The sequence below is a fragment of the Rana temporaria genome, chromosome 6, assembly GCF_905171775.1.
Source record: "Rana temporaria chromosome 6, aRanTem1.1, whole genome shotgun sequence".
NCBI classification, from domain to species: domain Eukaryota; kingdom Metazoa; phylum Chordata; class Amphibia; order Anura; family Ranidae; genus Rana; species Rana temporaria.
In genome coordinates, this window is record NC_053494.1 from 65,784,699 (window position 1) to 65,804,025 (window position 19,327).

At 44.3% G+C, this 19,327-nt stretch overlaps 1 protein-coding gene across 2 annotated transcripts in view; it reads right to left on the minus strand.

Moving 5' to 3' along the window:
- Nucleotides 1-8,493, minus strand: part of LOC120943546 (multidrug resistance-associated protein 1-like) — a 264,397-nt gene extending 255,904 nt beyond the window's left edge. Inside the window, exon 1 of one of the 2 annotated variants that reach the window (XM_040356912.1) lies at nt 8,226-8,493. The gene's annotated coding sequence lies outside the window, so the exon portion shown is untranslated. The remainder of the gene's footprint in view (nt 1-8,225) is intronic. The other variant, XM_040356911.1, reaches the window with a different exon arrangement.
- Nucleotides 8,494-19,327: the final 10,834 nt, after the last annotated feature.

A 19,327-nucleotide genomic window follows, 5' to 3' on the forward strand; every position in this document is an offset into this window, starting at 1 on the left:
GCTTTTTCAGGTTCTGAAGAACGGGCAATTTTTTTTTCAAACATGCTCTATTTTTTCACGACGTTTTAAACTATTTAGTTTTTCGGGTTGTAAAAAATCATCGTGTGTGGGCTTTAACGACATGAAAAACCTGCGCATGCTCAGAAGCAAGTTATGAGACGGGAGCGCTTGTTCTGGTAAAACTACCGTTTGTAATGGGGTAAGCACATTCATCACGCTGTAACAGACAGAAAAGCGCAAATCGTCTTTTACTAACACAAAATCAGCTAAAGCAGCCCAAAGGGTGGAGTCATCTGAATGGAACTTCCCCTTTATAGTGCCGTCGTACGTGTTGTACGTCACCGCGCTTTGCTAGAGCATTTTTTTTTTAATGATCGTGCGTAGATAAGGCCGTTTTATTGATGAAGTTGAAAAAAACTTTTTTTTCTAGAGCCTGAAAAACGTTGTTTTTTACAACCTGAAAAATTATTGTGTGTACGCGGCATAAGACTAACAAGGATTCTTTTTGTGATATTGTATTGCAAAAATGATTTTTTAATACAATCCTTACAAAAAACATGTAACAAGAGTAAAAGAAACCTCACCTTCTTTTTTTGACAAGTATGCATTAAACATTTTTTTTAGTTAAGGTAGTATAAAAGTATAAATTAAATCATGTTTTTTTTTTTTTTTACTGTAACATTTGAAAAAAAAAATGAACAAAGTGAACAAACAAAACAAAATGAAAAAAATATTAAATATTTAAGGTTAATAAACTAAAAAAAAAAATATAAAAAGGGTTTTTTCTTTTCTTTCTACCGTATTTTCCGGCGTATAAGATGACCTTTTACAGCGAAATTACAAAGCCAAAAAGCGGGGGTCATCTTATACGCCAGGTGAAGAGGCCGCCAGATGGATATCAGCCCGCAAGATTCTGTGTAAAAAATGTATGTATTCAGTATATGCGCCGCTCTGCCAATCCGGGCGATACACTTGATGATTGGCAGAGGTTGTTACTCCAATCCGAGCAGGCTTAGCATGCTCTGTAGTCATCAATAGAGTGCATCGCCCGCCGGGATTGTCTGAGCGGCGCATATACTGAATACATACAGTTTTACAGAGCACCCAGCGGGCTGATATCCATCTGGCAGCCTCTTTGTTTCTGAACATACGGTATTACCGCACAAGAGGGTATAAGACATACGTTGACTATAACACAAAACCAACGTTTTCAACTGAAAATTAGGGGGCCTCCTTTATGCCCAGCGGCCTTATACGCCGGCAAATACGGTACTTGCCGGGTTGCTTTAAAAGACAGGATCTGCAGATGAGGCTCTCTCTCTTTGATCTCCAGATCGATGAGTGGGTACAAAAGTAACAATGTTAATTTGTATATCTCTATTTCGATAAACGACGATCAAACAATTGTTTTTTTTTTTTTACATAGTAACTCCCAGCTCCATTTTCAGAGCTAAAAATTGCTGGAAATTGGAAAGGGGGGGCATAACAGAGATGCTGGACTGGACATACTATACATATCCTCTATACTTTGATGAGCGTTTGCAGCACGTCCAGTGTCCTCAATTGATTAAACACACTGCAAATACAGCAAAATAACTGTTGTGCCAGAAATATAGTATGATCACCCAATCCTCTTTGTTTCCCGTTTAGCCTTCTGAGAACCATTCTCCCACCCTCAAGCATCTTTCTTCCAACTGACCATCATTTTTACCCCTACTGATTATCGAGGCAGGACAATTTTTTCCCCCTGCTACCCATCTATTTTCTTTCCTCTGACCTACTGACCACCAACGCTGGAAATTTTTTACTCCCATTGACCACAGATGCTTGGCATTTGTTTCCCACTGACACACGGAAATTCCACATCCAGAAAAATATGTCCATATGCACGTACCAGTTACTGCAAGTACTGGCGTTTACATGCGTATACCCATGTACAGCATATTTTGTAGTCCATTCATATGGGCAGAATTATGCGGCAGTTGATACTCCTGGAGTGGACAACAGATACATGTAAAATCAATGAATCCAGGTGCATTCCAGAGCCACACCAATGCCAGATTCATACCATTGTCGTATGGTGAAATGCGTAGACTGGAAACGACTTCTCATGCATGTGGACCCAGAAGTGCTGTTTTTTTGTGTTGTGATTTTGATGTTTTATTGATAAAAATGTGACAATAGGTGGCTGATCACTTTTCTTGACTCTGGAGGAGTGGAGATAGAATTTGGGTGAGAGGATAGGTTAAAGTGGTTGTAAAGGTAAAAAATGTTTTCCCTAAATAGCTTCCTTTACCTTAGTGCAGTCCTCCTTCACTTACCTCATCCTTCGATTTTGCTTTTAAATGTCCTTATTTCTTCTGAGAAATTCTCACTTCCTGTTCTTCTGTCTGTAACTACACATCGTAATGCGAGGCCTTCTCCCTGGTGTGGAGAAAGCCTCTTGAGGGGGCGAGCAGGAGTGTCAGGATGCCCACTAACACACAACTCCTTTCTCTATCTGCAAAGAAGAGAGTGTCCTCACACCAGGGAGAAAGCCTTGCATTACGGTGTGTAGTTACAGACAGAAGAACAGGAAGTGAGGATTTCTCAGAAGAAATAAGGACATTTAAAAGCAAAATCGAAGGATGAGGTAAGTGAAGGAGGACTGCACTAAGGTAAAGGAAGCTATTTAGGGATTTTTTTTTTTACCTTTACAACCCCTTTAAGGTAGTCCTCTGGTGGAAAAGGGGGAAGACCCCAGGACCTGGTATGACTCTTACTGCACATTCATCCAGTAAGTCGTCCATTCATCCAGAGCATTGGTGATTGTGGTTTTAAAGGGGTAGCACTGTATGTATCAATTGTGAAACAAGTTTTTAATTTGTTGAGAACATTGGGGACTTGTAAACTTAAAGAGAAGACGCATGTTGATTGTTATGTGAATGTAAGGCTTTATTCTCACTAGGCGGATTAGCTTAGCGGAGTCCGCCATTTCAGCAGGAGATCGCTCTATTAATCTCCACTGAGCCGGCGGATGGCAGGTCCATCTCTGTTTACTGAGCGGGGAGGGGCCTGATTCCTATAGAGAGATCAGACGAAAACAGACAGCGTGTCTGTTTTCATCAGATCTCATCCGATAAGACGAATGGCAAACGTATAGCCATATGTCTATTTTTGTTGAATCGGATGGCAGACGGGTGTCAGACACATCTCCGCTGACATCCGTCTCCCCATAGGAGTCAATGGATGGTCTGCTCGGATCTGCCTAAAAAAACATACAGGTGAATCCGAGCGGGCTTGTCGTGTGTAAGGGGCCTAGTGTATGTGAGATAGATCAAAACACGCTGCTTTCATTTGTCTTTTCCTTTTCATGGTATCTGCCATGAGCATCTGAGAGGTGAACATTTTTTTATATGCATGTACACTGCTCAAAAAAATTAAAGGAACACTTTGAAAACATCAGATCTCAACAGGCAAAAATCTTATGCTGGATATCTATACTGATATGAACTGGGTTATGTGTTAGGAATGAAAGGATGGCACATCATTTGATGGAAATGAAAATTATCCACCTATAGAGGGCTGAATTCAAAGACAGCCCGAAAATCTAGGTGAAAAAATTATGCAGCAAGCTAGTCCATTTTGCTGAAATTTCATTGCAACAACTTAAAATGGACCTCAGTAGTTTGTATGGCCCCCAAGTGCTTGTATGCATGCCTGACATCATCAGGGCATGCTCCTAATGAGACGACACATGGTGTTCTGGGGTATTTCCTCCCAGATCTGGACCAGAGCATCACTGAGCTCCTGAACAGACTGAGGTGCAACCTGGCGGACCGAAACATAATGTCCCAGGGGTGTTCTTTTGGATTTAGGTCAGGTGAGTGTGGGGGCCATTCAATGGTATCAATTTCTTCATCCTCCAGGAACTGGCTGCATGCTTTTGCCACATAAGGCCAGGCATAGGCGTGCGCAGGGGGTGTGCCAGGTGTGCCTGGGCACACCCTAATCATTTACTGCTGTCCTGATTCCCCCTACTGCCAGGGCTTTCCCCGTGTTGGCCCCCCTGCCCCGCACTGCTAATGGCTTCCCTCCTCTCTCCCCAGCTGATGTAAGGGATGTTTTAGGATAGAGAGTGGGGGAAGAGGGTAATTAAATAATTTACCAGTGCATTCCCTTTTCATTCCTAACTGAAGCATAGTAAACTGAGTTTACCATGCTTCAGTTTGTGAATAAACAGAGGCTCAGCACAGGGCACTTTCCATTCATTTACTGTCACGTGCAACTGAGGCTGGGGAGAAAGGCATGCGTGTTTGAGCTTTGGGGTGCACAGAGTAATTCAACAGGCCAGGCATTTTCGTGCACCAGGAGGAACCCCAAGACCCACTGCACCAGCGTAGGGTCTGACAATGGGTACAAGAATTTCATCCCGATACCTAATGGCAGTCAGGGTGCCATTGTATAGCCTGTAGAGGTCTGTGCGTCCCTCTATGGAAATGCCTCCCCACATCATCACTGACCCACCACCAAACCGGTCATGCTGAACGATGTTACAGGCAGCATAAAGTTCTCCGTGGCTTCTCCAGACCCTTTCACGTCTGTCACATATGCTGAGGGTGAACCTGCTCTCATCTGTGAAAAGCATGGGGCACCAGTGGCAGACCTGCCAATTCTTTTGTTCAATTGAAAATGCCAATCGAGATCCACAATGTCCGGCAGTGAGCACAAAGCACACTAGAGGACGTCAGGCCCTCAGGCCACCCCCATGAAGTCTGTTTCTGATTGTTTGGTCAAAGACATTCACACCAGTCACCTGCTGGAGGTCATTTTGTAGGGCTCTGGCAGTGCTCATCCTGTTCCTCTTTGCACAAAGGAGCAGATACAGGTCCTGCTGATGGGTTAAGGCCCTTCTACGGCTCTGTCCAGCTCTCCTAGAGTAACTGCATGTCTCCTGGAATCTCCTCCATGCTCTTGAGACTGTGCTGGGGGACACTGCAAACCTTCTGGCAATGACACACATTGATGTGCCACCCTGGAGGAGTTGGACTGCCTGTGCAATCTTTACAGGGTCCAAGTATTGCCTCGTGCTACCAGTAGTGACACTGACCCTAGCCAAATGCAAAACTAGTGAAAAACAGTCAGAAAAGATGAGCAGGGGAAAAAAATGTCAGACACCTCCACCTGAAAAAACAATCCTGTTTTGGAGGTCATCCCATTGTTGCCCATCTAGTGCACCTGTTGTTAATTTCAATTAACAGCAAAGCAGCTGAAACTGATTAAAAACCCCCACTGTATACACCCCTCCCCCTCTGCTACTTAACTGACCAGTTCAATATCCCAACAGTTCTGATTTAAAAGTGTTCCTTTATTTTTTTTGAGCAGTGTATATTCTTTTTTCTGTCTTGATATCGGCCATTAGTCTCTGAGAGGTGAAGCAAGTCATGGAGCTACATACCTATGTTTCATCGAGGGATGAATATTATCAAGACCTGTTGGATGGAATTTGGATGAACATACATTAGAAACGATTAAGGGAAGTTTCTCGAAAGCCTGCCACATACTGTCTGGCTCGGGGTTACCGCTTTTGGTAATGAAATACCACCCCGAGCCAGACTCGGGAATTCCGCCAGGGGGGTTAAAGGCAAATTCACTTTTGCACTACAAGTGCACTTGGAAGTGCAGTCGCTGAGGGGGACATGCAGGGAAAATAAACAGCATTTTTGCTTGCACATGATTGGATGATGAAATCATTGCAGCAGCCACAGGCATGGTTTACTTACCTTGTCCCTGGATCCTGCGATGCCGCCACGCTGTGTGATCGATTCACAGTGTCCCTGTGTGCCGCCCAGCTCCGTTCCCTGTGACGTTACGACGCACGGGGGCGGAGAACGGCGCCAAATTCAAAAAAGTAAATAAACACAATACATACAGTATACTGTAATCTTACAGATTACAGTACTGTATGTAAACAATACACACCCCCTTTGTCCCTAGTGGTCTGCCCAGTGCCCTACATGCACTTTTATATAATAAAAACTGTTCTTTCTGCCTGGAAATTGTAGATTGTAGATAGCAACCAAAAACTGTCCCTTCATGTCAAAAGAGGTTTTAGACCAGCTAGAAAACAGCGCTAATAAATTATAATCACTTGCAGAATTGAGCGATAGTGATTTGTGGGGAAATTCGTCATAAAAAAATAAAAGTAATGACAGCGACAATTCTGCAACTGAGCAAATTTCAGTGATTTTGAGTTGATTACATTATTGAATAATTTTTATTATAATTATATTATTATTTGTTATAATTATTTATAATTATTTATTATACTATAATTTATGATTTTGTTTTTCAAACTTTTTCATACCCGAGATGTCTACAAGACTCTTGTTCGGACAGATTTAAGTGAGTTATTTCTAAGAATTACAGGCCTACAATGTAAAACGCCAAATTTCCTTGCAAAATAATGGTACCGCTTTCAGTGCCTAAAATCTGAAATAATCATACCGCCAGGGAGGTTAATAAATAACCCCCAAGAAGTCAATCATTTTAAGCCCCTTTCACTCATCCAAAAGATACAACACAGGGTGGGAGTCCAAATGGACTTAGTTATAAATTATAATTCCTGGATACAAAGGGGCAGATCCACATATATCTGCGTGGGCGCAACGTATGTGAGATACGCTACGCCGCTGTAACTTACTTCGCTATTCTTTGAATCCTGAAAGAATTTGCGCCAAAAGTTACGGCGGCGTAGGGTATCTCTTGCGGCGTAAGGGCGTGGAATTCAAATGCGGCGAGTAGGGGGCGTGTTTCATTTAAATGAAGCGCGTCCCCGGCGCCGAACGAACTGCGCATGCCCCGTCCGTCAAAACTCCCAAGGTGCATTGCTCCAAATGACGTCGCAAGGACGTCATTGTTTTCGACGTGAACGTAAATGGCGTCCAGCCCCATTCACGGACGACTTACGCAAACAACGTAACATTTTCAAAATTATACGCGGGAACGACGGCCAAACTTAACATTGAGTACGCCACCAGATAGCAGCTTTAACTATACGCCGGAAAAAGCCGAACGGAAACGACGTAAAAGAATGCGACGGCCGCTCGTACGTTCGCGGATCGTCGGAAATAGCTAATTTGCATACTCGACGCGGATTACGACGGGAACGCCACCTAGCGGATGTCGAAAAATTGCATCTAAGATCCGAAGGCGTACGAAGACGTACGCCTGTCGGATCTAACCCAGATGCCGTTGTATCTTGTTTTGAGGATTCAAAACAAAGATACGACGCAGGAATTTTGAAATTACGCCGGCGTATCAATAGATACGCCGGCGTACTTTCTTTGTGGATCTACCCCAATATATTTTCATCATTTGTGTTTGTTTGTTTTTTGTGCTCTTTTTTCACTGCAAGTATTTCACTGGAAATTTTGTATTGGTTTTGGATGAAAGAATAAAGGGGTTATTTGGTGATTTGTCCATACACCTGTGTGTAGGACCGTCTTTGCACACACAAGATGGGCAGGTGCAAAGACAGGTTCTGCATGTAGTAAGTTCCATTCATGTCTATTGGAACATAACAGCTAGTCCCAATTTGACAGTCACTTGGTGTGTGTCCTCAAATGCAGACAGTTCATGGACACGCACCCACATGGCTGTCAAATTGGGACCAGTGGCTGTGTCCCTGCCTTCCAATAAACATGAATAAAACTGCCTGCACACAGATGTATGAGCACCTGTGCAACCCATGCTGGTAAAGATAGCCCTTTGCGCAGGCGTACAAATGTGAATGAGGCCAAATAATGCAGCGCAAAAACATGCAAAACATGTATTGCAATGTGTTACTGCTGTGCAACAGTGTACAACCCAGACTTGTGGTAATATCCATGCACAAGTCTTTCAGGTTTTCCCTCAAGGTAACCAAATAATAAATTATATATAAAATCTAAAAGGCTATGTAAATATACAAATACTGTACACATTTATACAGCTATACACTGGAACTGACATACATTTATGATATAATATATAGATATATACACACTCACACACGTGAGTGTGTAAAATATTCATCCTCATTAACTCTGGTTTAGCAGAGCTGGCAATGCCCACATATACTGTACATAGAGAATAGGAGTTCCTCTTATTACTGTAAGACAGAGGTCAGCTTGCTATGTGCTGTAGGGGAAGTAGTAACATACAAAATACAGTGTTGTGCCATGTAAACAAGGCTAATTACATACCCTGTTGGTCTTCTAGGACACGCAGCAAGCCGTACATATGTTCTCAATGCCTTCTGTTTCTTTAGTGCATATTGTATTCCCTCTCTGCTCCTATTTCATGCTTTCACTATGTCAAGGGCGGGCTGGGAGGCAAGACTAACTAAGGCTAATGCTTTAGCTGGTTAGAGGCATGTCCTGGGAAGGTGGAGCTCAAGCAGAACATATGTGACAAGAGATAACTATTCCAAGCTATATACAGTAGATGGATGGTGTTGCTGCTACTGCACTCACACCATGTGGGCTCAGCTACATGGGATATTTGCAAATATACCATTTAGCTCATAATGACAGTTACCTAAGGTCAGTGTATTGCAGATGAAAATGTCACGCTTGCAAGCAATTTAAGTTTCACATGTGAAGAAGTATTTCCACTGTATTGTTTTTAAAAGTATGTGGCAGACCTGCTGATATTACTTACTTTGCTGCTTTAGAATGTGAAACATTTCCTTTAGGGGAAGGAGTGAGGCCTTTGCAGGCTGTGTTCACATTTGTGCTTCTGTATTTATAATGTCATTTTGTAACAGGGTTAGGTTAATTTCACACTTAGCATTTTGTAAACGTGGTTTTTTTTGTGCACATTTTCACGGTACGTGCATAGGGTTCAGCCCAAACAAGAGTCTGGGATGGTATTCCTTGTGTTTTTAATAGGTAGGGCAGCCCACTGAAATGAATAGGCTGCCCCACCAGCAACGTGCATACGCAAATGAGCTTGCACAGGTTCGAATAGAGACTTACTGTATGCCTCATACACACAACCAGTTTTCCCGTCGGGAAAACTGCCATGACAGCTTTTGGCCCGGGAAAACTGGCCATGTGTATGCTCCATGGCAGTTTTCCCGACAGGAAAACCACCGGGAATCCTGACGGGAAAAATTAGAACACGTTCTCCTTTTTCCTGCCGCAATTTCCGGCGTTTTTTTCCCGGCAGTTTTCCTATAGGAAACACTGCTATGGAGCATACACACGGCCGGTTCTCGGCATTTCCCAGCAGGAAAAAAGCCTGGCGGGAAACCCGAACGTGTGTACGGGCATAAGGCCTGATTCACACCACTGCAGGTTGCAATTTGCATATTCAGGTGCATTTTGCATTTTTCAACAAACGTTTTTGATCCATTGAAGTCTATGAAACCAAAAACCAGAAAAAAGTCCTTGGCCCTATCCATAAAATGCACAGATGTGAACTACATCCATAGAAAACCATGTTAAATGGACTGTAGTATGTTTCTGCAAAACTGAAAGCTCAATAAAAAATGCACAGGTGCAGGGCCGATCCTAGGGTCACAGACGCTGCAAAAATATTTCTGGCTCCCCCACATGGGCATGGCCATTGATAACCCAAGGCTGAAACTCCTCCCCTTTACACGTTTCTATGGCAACGACTCAAACACAGAGATGCTCCCCTAAGGCCCCGTACACACGATAGAATCCATCCGCTGAAAAATCTCAGCGGATCGGTTTCAGCGGATAGATTCTATGGTGTGTACATTCCTGCGGATATTTATCCGCGGAAATTGCCCAATTCCAGCAGATAAAAATTTGTAGACATGTCTACAAATCTATCCGCTTGAATTGGCTCCTGCGGATCGATCCGGTGGTCTGTACAGACTCGCCGGATCGATCCGTCCGAAGGGATCCCCCGCATGCGTCGTAATGATTTGACGCATGCGTGGAATTCCTTTTATGACAGCGTCGCGCACGTCGCTGCGTCATCATCGCGGCGACGGCGCGACACGTCATCGCGAGGGGATTTCGGCGCGGATTTGGATCCGATGGTGAGTACACTCCATCGGATCCCAATCCGTGGAAATCCTCGAGAAGAATTTATCCGCGGATACGGTCCGGTGGACCGTATCCGCGGATAAATCCTCTCGTGTGTACTAGGCCTAAGAAGTCTTCGTTACCCTGGGTTCCTCCTATGATCTTTTAACAATAAAGAAAATACAGGAAGCGACCTGGAGAGGAGTCTCTCTGATGCACACAGAGAGGGCTTCTGTTAAAGAGTCTGTTAGAAAGAGCACCCAGACATAGTACAGGAGATGGTCAGACTGCAGACATGATACAGGAGATAATCAAAAACTGCAGACATGATACAGGAGATGGTCAGAGACTGCAGATATGGTACAGGAGATGGTCAGAGACTGCAAACATAGTACACAAGATGGTCAGAGACTGTAGACATGACAGGATACTAATCAAGAGTCTCCTCACCGGATCCAAACCCCAGTGTGCTTGCAATGCATGGCATGATGCAAAATTAAGGGAAAACTTTCTGGACAGCCGCACACCAAAAATGAATTGCTTTTATTGTAAAATCAAAAAACACACTGTGCTGTGGCATGTATCCTGTGTGTTTTTTGATTTTACAATAAAAGCAATTCATTTTTGGAGTGCGGCTGTCCAGAACGTTTTCTCTTCATTTTGCATCATATCACAGGAGACAGTCAGAGTGTGCAGACATATTACAGGAGACAGTCAGAGAGTGCAGACATATTACAGGAGAAAGTCAGAGAGTGCAGACATATTACAGGAGACAGTCAGAGAGTGCAGACATATTACAGGAGAAAGTCAGAGAGTGCAGACATATTACAGGAGATGGTCAGAGAGTGCAGCCATATTACAGGAGATAGTCAGAGACTGCAGATATAATACAGAAGATGGTCAGAGACTGCAGACATAGCTCAGGAGATGGTCAGAGACTGCAGACATACTACAGGAGAAAATGGCAGATCGGCCCTCTCACCTGACCCAGCGATAAAGCAACAACAGTTCCTCTGATCAGGAGTCATCTCACTCTGAATTGCCCGTGGCGAGTCCAGATCTGTATTATGGCAATGACTCCATTCCTTTCTCCGCCAGGTATGGCGCCAGGCTGTGTGGCTTTCCCTCTGGTGGCACAGGGCAGTGGTGTTCTCTCTCTGATGGTGTTCCCTCAGCACTGTCCTCTCCCGCTGGAGTCCTGGGTGCACTTCCCTGGACTCCTGGCTCTTTCTCTCATTCAGCTGAGCATGCTGTGTGGGCCTGCAGTTTCCGCATTACAGTGGGGCTGCCAGTCCTCGGGACTATATGTGCCACAATCCTCTTCTCTGCTCCTTTTTTTATTATATTTCTTCCCTGGCCGATATGAAGGCGGGGAAGAAACATAGTGGGCGGCTGTGCTGGCAAGCGCTGCTCACTAGTACAGCAGCGCAAGGAGATGGAGGGGGGGAAAAGAGCCCACGGCTGCAGTGGCATCACTAGGGTTGGTGTCACCCCCCTCCACCAACTATAGTAGCCCCATCAGTACAGACCCCTTTCCACCCACTAATTATAGACCCCCCTCCTTCAGTGCAGACTCCCCACTAAGTATAAACCCTCCCTCAGTACAGACCCCCTCCATTAGTACAGACCCCCCAGGACAAACATTCCTCCAAAGCCTAGGCTGCGTGATCTAGCCACTCTTCAAACACATCTTCTGCTGAAGGCACTGGCTGTTTTCCAGAGAAAATCCTAAGCTTCCGGTACCCAGCCATCAGATAGTCTGAGGGATCCTTCTTGCACTTGGCGACAATCTCACCCAGGACAGCACATAGTTCAGGACCAATGGTGGTCAATGGTAAGAATTTTGGCCCCTCCTTTTGACTGACCCCACTTGAACTAGGGCCAATTTGACTAGTGGATGTAGGACCCTTTTCTGACATTTCTGGGCGTATCAGGAGGAACTCTTTCTGATTAGATGTCTTCACACTAGGACCCTTGAAATGGTCAGAGATTCCCTTCTTCCACTCACATAAAGCATAAGTGTGTGGGTTCGGGGTGTTTGTCTTCATGTCAATTACGCATGGCTTCTTGTCTGGGGATAATGTTCTCAAAACTGGAGTTAATTGCTCTTCTGTCCAGACTTCCCCTTTAATTTCAATCACTAGACAGGAGTCAGGAGGAACGTTTTCTTCCTTACACCACCCGGTGGCAGCAGTTTGCAGTTTTTAGTGGGTGATAAGGCCTCAGGAGATGTTACGTACCTGCCGGATGAGCCTAACGTGTAGTGGGAAGGCTTTCCCGTACAACCCCCGGCTCCAGGGCCACCGATGTTGCAACAGTGGCCGCAAGAGCCTGGCGATGTATGGGTGCCTGGTTCATCTTTGGTCTTGTCAATTCAGCTGGTGCAGCATGAAACAGGAAGCAAGCTGGTAGGTGCACTGGCTGGGGAGACATTGAATACGTAGTCAGACAAGCCGGGTTTGGTAACAGACAATCAGATGTAGGTATAAACGACAGGCAGAGAATGGTCAGTATACAGGCAAGTTCGGCAACAGGATATCAAGCAGTGTAGAGCTGAGCGTGGTTACAAGGCAGGCCGGGATCAGGATAACAGAGTTCAATCATAGTCAAACAAGTCGGGTCAAACACAGGAAACAGATCAGATCACAGGAACAGGAAGTCACAGGAACAGGTATGAACTGCAGATCAGGCAGCGAAGACACAGTGCTGCTGAGGTGTTGAAATAAGGCAGCCTGTTGCCAATCACTGAAATCAGTCTGCACTATTAACCCTTAGGTGGCAGGTCCATGACAGGAAAGCCTTATTAAGGCGCACAGGATCAATGCATAAGACAATGCCATCTTTCTTGACTACTGCTGCCATGGCAGACACCCATGTAAGGGTTTAAGGTTCTGAAGCTAGGGTCCTTCCTTAACTGTTACATATGATTGTAAAGGGGTTAAGAGTTTCAGAGTGAATGTTTTTTTACTAATTTTTGTAGAATTCTAAAAGGCCTCACATACATAATTTATTTATAATAGTAGTTTTAATCTCTGAACAAAAGATTAAACATGCAAAACATTCCTTATTAATTGCTAGAAATGTATCTTTCCTTTTGTTATTGTTCTCACAGGTGTTGTTTTTATATAGTCTATTACATGTGAGACATTCCTTATTAATTGCTAGAACTTTATTATATTTTTTTATCTATATTCTTCCTATCTTGTACTAGGAACGTTTCCTCCTTTCTCAATTATATTATGCAGTTGTTGTTTTTCTCTTACTAAGCCTTTTTAATGAATAAGAAGTCTGTTTTTAACGAGTAAGCCATAATAGCTTATCTTTACAGAACACGTAGTATTTGTATTAACCAATCACATATTGCCAACATAATAATTATTTTTTTCTTACCCAAATTAATGTATTTCGTCCCCTCCCCTTTTTGTATTGCATATAATTGTCTTAATATTATCAGTAAAGTCAGAGAATGATTTCAGATACACCGTGTTCCTGTCTTTACTATTCCTGTACTAAAAATCTCTCTCAACGGGGGGCCACCCGAACAAACACACTGGGACTGCCTAAAGTCAATCAGCACCAGTCTGCACCCCTACATTTTGGAGGTCCCACCGAGATCAGAAGATCATCTCCGGAGATTCCTGGTAAGATATACACACTTTTTGTTGTTTGTCTGCCGGGTCACTGGAGCTCTGATCAAATTTCCGATTTATAGCTAAAATTAACACACATGGAGATTCACTCCGGGAGTGAATAGTGTGGATTAATTTGGGGAGGAGGGCGCTAAGGCCCCGTACACACGTCTGAGAAACTCGACGGGCAAAACACATCGTTTTGCTCGTCGAGTTCCTTGTGAAGCCACCGAGGATCTCGGCGAGCCAACTTTTCTCATTGAGTAACGAGGAAATAGAGAACATGTTCTCTATTTGGCCCGACGAGATCCTCGTCGGCTTCCTCTGCGAAAAGTGTACACATGACCGGGTTTCTCGGCAGAATATGGCTCCCATCGAGTTTCTGGCTGAATTCGGCCGAGAAACTCGGTCGTGTGTACGGGGCCTAAGGCATAGCCGGCTAAACAATTGTGTCTCAGGGAGACACCTTAAGGTTTCAGGGAAACCTAATCTCTTTCAATTATGTCTCAGGGAGACACCTTCATAGCCGGCTAAAATTGTGTCTCAGGGAGACACCTTAAGGTTTCAGGGAAACCTAATCTCTTTCAATTGTGTCTCAGGGAGACACCTTAAAAGTTTCAGGGAAACTTAATCTCTTTCCAGGAAAGAGATATGACTGTGAGTCTCATTGTGTTTAAAACCTGCGCTTCCTTTTCTATCGCATAATTTGTTTGTGTGATACGAGTGTCTGGCTGGTAAGTGTACATACCAGGATCACTGAAATGATTGTTCTTTTTTACTATCCCTTGTTGAGAGTGATAAGGTGGTCACGTATCACTCGACCCGCTCCATGTTGTCAGCTTGGCTGAAACATTTCTCTGTGACTAGCTCACGTTTTGGGAAACCATATAACTTATACCATTTTTCTGCTACAGTAGACCACCCAAAACACTATTGCCAAAACCAAGCATTATATAAACTTAATTGCCATTTCCCTGTACCAAAAGATTACATTGGACAGACTCTGGGTCACTTACAACTGTTCATTGACTGTTTCAAAATCTAAACTTAGTCCACCCCAACCGGGTGAAAATTGTAAAGATTATGTGGCCCGCATTTGTGGGACCGATTATTATTTAATTAACCCATTCATAGACAATTTAAGTGGATGGACCGAAAATATGGGCAGTTGTAACCCGTTCCCCAGAGAGGAGGCAAATGAAAAATTGGGACGGATTTTATCAGTTAAAAAGGAGGGAGGAGGATTAATTGTTGAATCCTCAGTATTACCCATTTAAGCTTTCACTGAATTACACACATTGTGACCATGTATAACATACAGGCATATCTGGATCTTTCCGGACCTGCCTGAAGATGTTTGGGCCACAGGAGAATATGACACTGGCCTAATCTCCTGTACCCCTTACAGGGTCACTCTGAAACCTGACGCATCTCCTGTTTTTCACAAACAGTATCCCCTCTCTAAAGAAAAGATAGAGGGAATCAAGCCAATGGTGGAAAAATTCCTCCAGGAAGGAATCCTGGAGGAAATTATTTCCCCCTACAACACACCGGTGAATCCCGTTAAAAAACCTAATGGGACCTACCGATTTGTACAAGACCTGAGGGCGGTTAATGATTTAGTAATACCTATCGCGCCTTTGGTACCTGACCTCCATGCCATGCTTACCAACATACCACATGATGCCACACATTTCACTGTTATAGATTTAAAGAACGCTTTTCTTTAGCGTCCCTGTTGACAAAGAGACAAGATCGATTTTTGCTTTTTCCCTTGACGGAATTCGACAGTTAACCTGGTCAAGATTACCGCAAGGATTTGTGGATTCGCCCGCGGTATATAGTATTATTCTTCAATCCACATTAAGGCCATGGCCACCCCCCAAGGTTCGGTAGTGCTACAGTACGTTGATGATTTGATGGTCTGTAGCAAGTCTAGGGAGGCCTGTCAGCAAGATAGTCAGTCACTGATGTTATGGAAATGTGGTCATAAAGTGTCTAAGCAAAAGTTGCAATGGTGCAGTGAAAAGGTTGAATACCTAGGCTTTGTCTTCTCAAAAGGTCAAAGGAGCCTCAGTTCCTCTCGAATCCATGCCATAGTGAGCCTGGTCACCCCACACACCAAGAAAGAAATGCTGTCTTTTCTTGGTATGATAAACTATTGTAGGCAGTGGATTCCTGATTGCTCCTACTATGATAATATTCTCAGACAAGCCACTCTGAAAGACTCTCCTTACAAGGTTGAATGGTCTAATGAAATGTTGCATGCCTTTGAGGCATTAAAGAAAGCTATGGTAATGAGTCCTGGCTTAGGCCTCCCTGACTTCAATCTGATGTTCCATTTGTATGCTAGAGACAATTGTAAAACCATGGCGGGAATGCTGGCCCAAGAACACGGGGGCAAGCTAAGGCTTATTTTTCAAAGGTCATGCCTCTACAAGTCCAGGGTTTCCCATCCTGTCTTAGGGCTCTGGCAACATGCGCTATGGTGGTAGAAATGGCATCTGTGTTCACATTAGGACATCCTACAACCTTACATACCTCACATAAGGTAGTAACCTTGCTTAAAGGCATACACACCCAACACATGTCAGCTCAGAGACTAAGTGGGTATGAGGTTATTCTCCTCAGTAATCCACAGCTGTACATTAGGTATAGTGCCAGTAACTCGGGCCCGGCCATAATCCTAAATGCACTTCTAGGCATGAAGTCATCTGAGGATAAAGGACCCGACTGCCATGACTGTCTGGAGGCAATTGAAATGGTTACCTCCCCCAGATTAGACATGATGAACATAGGGTTGCCACCTGTCCGTTTTTGACCCGGACTGTACGGGATTTGAATCCGGTGTCCGGTTTTGAGTTAATCTCAAAACCGGACAAATCATTAAATCTGGATTGTGGCTTGCTCCATTGCTACCTAATGAGGATAGGATGTAGTGCCCCCAGTGGAGAGCGGAGGCAGTGCTGTGTGCGTCTCTGAAAGCACAGTGAGGACAGAGTGTGATTACGGAGGAAACCTCCGGCCGGCTCAGGTTACACTCTTCTTTGTCAGTAACACAGACGGTTGTGCTGGCTCAGCTCTGGAGGTAGAGAAGAGATGATCTGATAGTGTGTAGCTCTGTGTGTCTATTAGTGGGACAGTGTGTAGTGTCAATGGGGTGGAGGAGGGGCTTTCATTATTCAATACTCTCCAGGTGTCAGGAGTAGCACAGACCTGTGTCCTGCTGGGGGGGGGGAGGTCTCTGGGCTGTCCTCTGCTATCACTGTCCAGGTCTCCTCTGCCCACACTTCCCCTGACTTGTCCTTAGTATAATCTGAGCTGTGAACTGTCATATGGGGGGCTGTATGAGGTCAGATCTCTGCATGGATTATTCTATGAAGTTTATTCTTCTGCCTTTTATTGTAAGTTCTCCATAGAAGATCACAAGTCATATGACAGCTATGTGTGGTAGTGCCAGTGTGTTTCTGCAGTCAGCAACTCCATGTAGCGCAAGCACACTTACAACGCATTACACCACATCTATGTAAATTCTGACAGCACAGCATGTCGCTTCACATAGTACTCATACCTAAGCATTGTACTGTAACGCACAATATTCACATCTGTACATTGTGCTGCGTCATACAGCACTCACACCAATACATTGTACCGCATTGCTATACACTGTGCCACATTGCACTATATTTAAAAAATTACATACTTCTCTCACCAAAGTTTCCATTGTCTTAACAGTAGCTTGTTGCTAAGCAGTCTCTGACTATTTTAACCACTTCAATACCAGGCACTTTCACCCCCTTCCTGCCCAAGACAATTTTCTTCCCACAAATAGAGATATCTTTTGGTGGTATTTGATCACCTCTGCGGTTTTAATTTTTTGCTAAACAAACTAAAAAATACCAATTTAAAAAAAATATATAAAAAATGTTTTTCGTCGTTTTGGTTATAAAATTGTGTTTTCTCCTTCACTGATGAGTTGACACTGATGAGCGCTGACAGGCGGCTGTGATGGGAACTGACAGGTGGCACTGATGGGCAGCACTGATGATGAGCTACTGACAAGTGTTACTGTAGGGCCCGATTGGCACTCTGGTGTGCACTGATATGGGCACCTACAGCCATTTCTGATGGGGCATTGACTGGCAGCTGATGGGCATCGTTTTGGCAGCTGTGGTGGCACATCTGATGGGGCTGTGCTGATAATCAATGTGCTGATTATCAGCACAGACCCTCCCTCTGACAGGGAGAGCCGATCGGCACTTCCTGGTTCACACTGTGATCAGTCACAGCTGATCACCGTGCTGCGCACCGGCATGATGTCCTGCTGGATGTCATATGACGTCCAGTCTGGATAACAGAACCACTTCCCGGCTGTCATTCTGCTATAGGCCAGGGGCGGGAAGTGGTTAACTAAGGTCGGCTCAGATAAATTGTTAGCTCTCTTATTATTTTCAATGTACACAAAATCATATGTACTAGAAGAGTTTTTGTTTTTAAATGATTATGCTGAGATTTATACATGCCACTGAGACACTGACTTGTGTCACAGCAAAGTAAGATTATTTTATAGACACAAGAACACATTTTCTTTTTCTGTAACAATGCCCTTTCCACTGTTAACACAATTTGGCCCCACCCACTCTTCGCTGTGGCTCGCTGTATGCGCCACATTACTACTCTCCTCAGGACACCCAAAGGTGTCGTAGATCTTTTACAACCCTATAGTATATACTTCGAAAAAAAATACTGTGCCTTGCTAAAGTGTTCGGGTTTGGCCTGGAGAAAAGGTGGCAACCCTAGATGAACACACCCATCCCGGGTGCAGATGTTGTCTTTGTGGATGGTTCATGTACCAGGCCCAATGACAACACCTACCTGGCAGGGTATGCAGTAGTTAAATTACCTGATGTGGTTCTAGAAGCCAAGTCCATCCCTTACCAGTCGGTTCAAGTAGCTGAACTCATTGCTCTCACCAGAGCATGTGAAATTTACACAGACCAACCAGTGACTATTTACACTGATTCGAAATACGCGCATGGGGTCGTCTTTGATCATGGGGTACTGTGGTCCCTAAGGGGATACATAGGAGCCGATGGGAAAAGAATTTCCCACTCACAGCTCATTGACAAACTTCTCAGAGCCATCACCCTTCCCAGTGAACTTGCCGTTATACACTGCAGAGCACACACTAGGGGTACTGGTGAGATCAGCAAAGGGAATGCCTTGGCTGACCAGGAGGCAAAGCGAGCGGCGCAAAGAGGGGAGACCTTGTTGCAAATGCCCGCCCTGGTCCCTATTCTCACAGAAGAAGCCCAACTGGTCGCTGATCTCCAGCGCTCAGAGTCCCATGCAGAACTAAAGGACTGGTGTTATCCTGTTTTGCAGAAAAATACTAAAACCGGATTGATCTGCAAAGAGGGGAGACCATGCATCCCACAGTGTAGTGCCCCAAAATACATTGCACACTATCATGGGATAGGACACCTAGGTTGGAAACGTGCTCTAAAACACCTACTAAAAGATTTTTATATTACAGATGCCAGGCAATTGGTAGAAAGTTATGTCAAAAGGTGCATTACATGCATCAGGAGTAATCCCAACAACCCACATCGGGTTGCACACCAACATTTACTCTACCCCACAACCCCGTTCACACACCTTCAAATTGACTTCACC